Source organism: Nomascus leucogenys, chromosome 22a (genome assembly GCF_006542625.1).
Source record: "Nomascus leucogenys isolate Asia chromosome 22a, Asia_NLE_v1, whole genome shotgun sequence".
Classification (NCBI taxonomy): domain Eukaryota; kingdom Metazoa; phylum Chordata; class Mammalia; order Primates; family Hylobatidae; genus Nomascus; species Nomascus leucogenys.
In genome coordinates, this window is record NC_044402.1 from 77,255,847 (window position 1) to 77,262,004 (window position 6,158).

Sequence of the window (6,158 nt, forward strand, 5' to 3'; positions counted from 1 at the left end):
CGTTAAATGTAAATGGGCTAAATGCTCCAATTAAAAGACACAGACTGGCAAACTGGATAAGGAGTCAGGACCCATCAGTGTGCTGTATTCAGGAAACCCATCTCACGTGCAGAGACACACATAGACTCAAAATAAAGGGATGGAGGAAAATCTATCAAGCAAATGGAAAACAAAAAAAAGGCAGGGGTTGCAATCCTAGTCTCTGATAAAATAGACTTTAAACCAACAAAGATCAAAAGAGACAAAGAAGGCCATTACATAATGGTAAAGGGATCAGTTCAACAAGAAGAGCTAACTATCCTAAATATATATGCACCCAACACAGGAGCACCGAGATTCATAAAGCAAGTCCTGAGTGACCTACAAAGGGACTTAAACTCCCACACAATAATAATGGGAGATTTTAACACCCCACTGTCAACACTAGACAGATCAATGAGACAGAAAGTTAACAAGGATATCCAGGAATTGAACTCAGCTCTACACAAAGTGGACCTAATAGACATCTACAGAACTCTCCACCCCAAATCAACAGAATATACATTTTTTTCAGCACCACACCACACCTATTCCAAAATTGACCACATAGTTGGAAGTAAAGCTCTCCTCAGCAAATGTAAAAGAACAGAAATTATAACAAACTGTCTCTCAGACCACAGTGCAATCAAACTAGAACTCAGGATTAAGAAACTTACTCAAAACTGTTCAACTACATGGAAACTGAACAACCTGCTCCTGAATGACTATTGGGTACATAATGAAATGAAGGCAGAAATAAAGATGTTCTTTGAAACCAATGAGAACAAAGACACAACATACCAGAATCTCTGGGACACGTTCAAAGCAGTGTGTAGAGGGAAATTTATAGCACTAAATGCCCACAAGAGAAAGCAGGAAAGATCCAAAATTGACACCCTAACATCACAATTAAAAGAACTAGAAAAGCAAGAGCAAACACATTCAAAAGGTAGCAGAAGGCTAGAAATAACTAAAATCAGAGCAGAACTGAAGGAAATAGAGACACAAAAAACCCTTCAAAAAATTAATGAATCCAGGAGCTGGTTTTTTGAAAAGATCAACAAAATTGATAGAACGCTAGCAAGACTAATAAAGAAGAAAAGAGAGAAGAATCAAATTGATGCAATAAAAAATGATAAAGGGGATATCACCACCGATCCCACAGAAATACAATCTACCATCAGAGAATACTACAAACACCTCTGTGCAAATAAACTAGAAAATCTAGAAGAAATGGACAAATTCCTCGACAAATACACCCTCCCAAGACTAAATCAGGAAGAAGTTGAATCTCTGATTAGACCAATAACAGGTTCTGAAATTGTGGCAATAATCAATAGCTTACCAACCAAAAAGAGTCCAGGATCTGATGGATTCACAGCTGAATTCTACCAGAGGTACAAGGAGGAACTGGTACCATTCCTTCTGAAACTCTTCCAATCAATAGAAAAAGAGGGAATCCTCCCTAACACATTTTATGAAGCCAGCATCATCCTGATACCAAAGCCTGGCAGAGACATAACCAAAAAAGAGAATTGCAGACCAACATCCTTGATGAACATTGATGCAAAAATCCTCAATAAAATACTGGCAAACCGAATCCAGCAGCACATCAAAAAGCTTATCCACCATAATCAAGTGGGCTTCATCCCTGGGATGCAAGGCTGGTTCAACATACGCAAATCAATAAATGTAATCCAGCATATAAACAGAACCAAAGACAAAAACCACATCATTATCTCAATAGATGCAGAAAAGGCCTTTGACAAAATTCAACAGCCCTTCATGCTAAAAACTCTCAATAAATTAGGTATTGATGGGACGTATCTCAAAATAATAAGAGCTATCTACCACAAACCCACAGCCAATATCATACTGAATGGGCAAAAACTGGGAGCATTCCCTCTGAAAACTGGCACAAGACAGGGATGCCCTCTCTCACCACTCCTATTCAACATAGTGCTGGAAGTTCTGGCCAGAGCAATCAGGCAGGAGAAGGAAATAAAGGGTATTCAATTAGGAAAAGAGGAAGTCAAATTGTCCCTGTTTGCAGATGACATGATTGTATATCTAGAAAACACCATCGTCTCAGCCCAAAATCTCCTTAAGCTGATTAGCAACTTCAGCAAAGTCTCAGGATACAAAATCAATGTACAAAAATCACAAGAATTCTTGTACACCAATCACAGACAAACAGAGAGCCAAATCATGAGTGAATTCCCGTTCACAATTGCTTCAAAGAGAAGAAAATACCTAGGAATCCAACTTACAAGGGATGTGAAGGACCTCTTCAAGGAGAACTACAAACCACTGCTCAATGAAATAAAAGAGGATACAAACAAATGGAAGAACATTCCATGCTCATGGGTAGGAAGAATCAATATCGTGAAAATGGCCATACCGCCCAAGGTAATTTATAGATTCAATGCCATCCCCATCAAGCTACCAATGACTTTCTTCACAGAATTGGAAAAAACTACTTTAAAGTTCATATGGAACCAAAAAAGAGCCTGCATCGCCAAGTCAATCTTAAGCCAAAAGAACAAAGCTGGAGGCATCACGCTACCTGACTTCAAACTATACTACAAGGCTACAGTAACCAAAACAGCAGGGTACTGGTACCACAACAGAGACATAGATCAATGGAACAGAACAGAGCCCTCAGAAATGATGCCACATATCTACAACTATCTGATCTTTGACAAACCTGACAAAAACAAGAAATGGGGAAAGGATTCCCTATTTAATAAATGGTGCTGGGAAAACTGGCTAGCCATATGTAGAAAGCTGAAACTGGATCTTTTCCTTACACCATATACAAAAATTAATTCAAGATGGATTAAAGACTTAAATGTTAGACCTAAAACCATAAAAATCCTACAAGAAAACCTAGGCAATACCATTCAGGACATAGGCATGGGCAAGGACTTCATGTCTAAAACAGCAAAAGCAATGGCAACAAAAGCCAAAATTGACAAATGGGATCTAATTAAACTAAAGAGCTTCTGCACAGCAAAAGAAACTACCATCAGAGTGAACAGGCAACCTACAGAATGGGAGAAAATTTTTGCAACCTACTCATCTGACAAAGGGCTAATATCCAGAATCTACAATGAACTTAAACAAATTTACAAGAAAAAAACAAACAACCCCATCAAAAAGTGGGCAAAGGACATGAACAGACACTTCTCAAAAGAAGACATTTATGCAGCCAAAAAACACATGAAGAAATGCTCATCATCACTGGCCATCAGAGAAATGCAAATCAAAACCACAGTGAGATACCATCTCACACCAGTTAGAATGGTCATCATTAAAAAATCAGGAAACAACAGGTGCTGGAGAGGATGTGGAGAAATAGGAACACTTTTACACTGTTGGTGGGGCTGTAAACTAGTTCAACCGTTGTGGAAGTCAGTGTGGCGATTCCTCAGGGATCTAGAACTAGAAATACCATTTGACCCAGCCATCCCATTACTGGGTATATACCCAAAGGACTATAAATCATGCTGCTATAAAGACACATGCACACGTATGTTTATTGCAGCACTATTCACAATAGCAAAGAGTTGGAACCAACCCAAATGTCCAACAACGATAGACTGGATTAAGAAAATGTGGCACATATACACCATGGAATACTATGCAGCCATAAAAAATGATGAATTCATGTCCTTTGTAGGGACATGGATGAAACTGGAAAACAACATTCTCAGTAAACTATTGCAAGGACAAAAAACCAAACACCACATGTTCTCACTCATAGGTGGGAATTGAACAATGAGAACTCATCGACACAGGAAGGGGAACATCACACTCTGGGGACTGTTGTGGGGTGGGGGGAGGGGGGAGGGACAGCATTAGGAGATATACCTAATGCTAAATGACGAGTTAATGGGTGCAGGAAATCAACATGGCACATGGATACATATGTAACAAACCTGCACATTGTGCACATGTACCCTAAAACCTAAAGTATAATTAAAAAAAAAAAAAAAAAAAAACAAACAAAAAAATTAGCCAGGTGTGGTGGTGCACCCCTTCAGTCCCAGCCACTCGGGAGGCTTAGGCGGGAGGACTGCATGAGCCCAGGAGTTCAAGGTTGCTGTGAGCTACGATTTGCCACTGCACCCCAACCTGGGTGATTGAGAGAGACCATACCTCTTAAAAAATTAATTAACTATTTTTTTAAAAAACAAAAAGCTCACATATTGTATGATTCCATTTACATGAAACTTCCACAATTGGCAAATCTATAGAGACATAAAGTAGATTAGTGGTTGTCTAAAACTGAAGTAATTAAGAGGAAATGATGGATGACTGCAGGTGGGAGGTGGGTATAAGATTCTTTTTTTAGGTGATGGAAATATTCTAAACTTGATTGGGGTGATGGTTGCACAATTCCATCAATATGCTAAAAATCAATAAAGATGGGTGAATTAAAAAAAAAAAGAACCTAATTTCTTTTTATTGGTATTTGCATGATATATCTTTTTCCATCCTTTTACTTGTTGTCTACTAATATCACTACACATGAAGAGAGTTTCTTATAAATAGCTTATAGTTAGGTCATGTCTTTTTATGCATTCTGATCATTTGTCTTTGTATTAATGTGTTTTGGCCATTTTCATTTATTGATATCATTGGCATGTTTGGATTTAAGTCTACCAATTTTTATGTGTTTCCCATTTGTTTTTTGTTCCTCTGTTTTTCATTTCCTGTCTTGGATTATGTGAACAGTTTTCAGTACTCCATTTTATTTGTTGGATTTTTTAAACTATATTTCTTTTTATAATTTTTTAGCACTGTCTCTAGGGAATACAATATACATATCTAACTTTTCACAGTCTACTTAGAATTAGTATTTTACCACTTCTTGAGTGCAGAAGTTTACCATTACCTAGGAGTTTTCATCCTCTGTTATGTCACGCTTGTCTTACATATTGCACGTATGTACTTGATAGATGTCAGATAATGCCATAATTTTTGCTTTCAATGATTAAAAATATTTTAAACAACTTACGGGAAAAGAATAGGCTTTTATATTTACCCAGATATTTATCGTTTCTACTGCTCTTTCCTCATTCCTAACATTCTATGTGTTCTTCAGCATCGTATCCCTTCTGTCTTTTGGCAATTTTTTTAGAGTAGATCTCCCAGCAATGAATTCCTTAGTTTTTCTTTATCTGACAAAGAAATCTGGGGGACATTTTCAAACCATAGCATCTATGAAATCTAAAAAAGTTTAATTTATAGAAACAGAGTAGGATGTTGTTTACCAGGGGCTAGTGAGTGGGGTGGGGGGAATATCTTTATTTCACCTTCATTCATAAAAGATATTTTCACTTGATCTATAATTCTGGGTTGACTTTCCCTACTTTCAGCACTTTAAAAATGTGTCACTTCCTTCTAGCCTTCATGGTTTCTTTTTTTCTTTTGTGTTTGTGGCCAGGGGTCGGGGGAAGAGGTAATATTATTTAATATCTAACCTGTTCGCAGTTTTCAAGCATACAACATGTTATTATTAACTATAGTCACCATGCTGTATAATAGATCTCTGGAAATTATTTATCCTGTTTAACTGAAATTTTTTACCCTTTGACCAATATGTCCCTATTCCCCTTTCCCCACTCCCTAGACCCTGGTAAACAACATTCTACCCTGTTTCTATGAATTCAACTTTTTTAGATTGCATAGATGCTATAGTTTGAACATGTCCCCCAAACTTCATGTGTTGGAAATTTAATCCCCAATGCACAGTGTTGGAAGATGGGTCCTAATAAAAGGTGATTAGGTTGTGAGGGCTCTGCCCTCATGAATGGATTGTCATTATCATGGGAATGGGTTCATTATCTCAAAAGTGAGCTGGTAAAAGCAAGTTCAGCCACTTCTTGCTCTTGCTCTCCCTATCTCTTGCATTTCTGCCTTTCACCACAGGATGATGCAGCATGAAGGCCCTCACAAGAAGCTGGTGACATGTTCTTGGAATTCCCAGCCTCCAGGACTTTGAGCCAAATAAATTTCTGTTCATTGTAAATTACCCAGCCTCAGGTATTCTGTTATAGCAGCACACAATGGACTAAGGCAACATTTAAGTGAGATCATGTAAGTCTGTCTTCCTTTGTCTGGCTTAAGTTAGC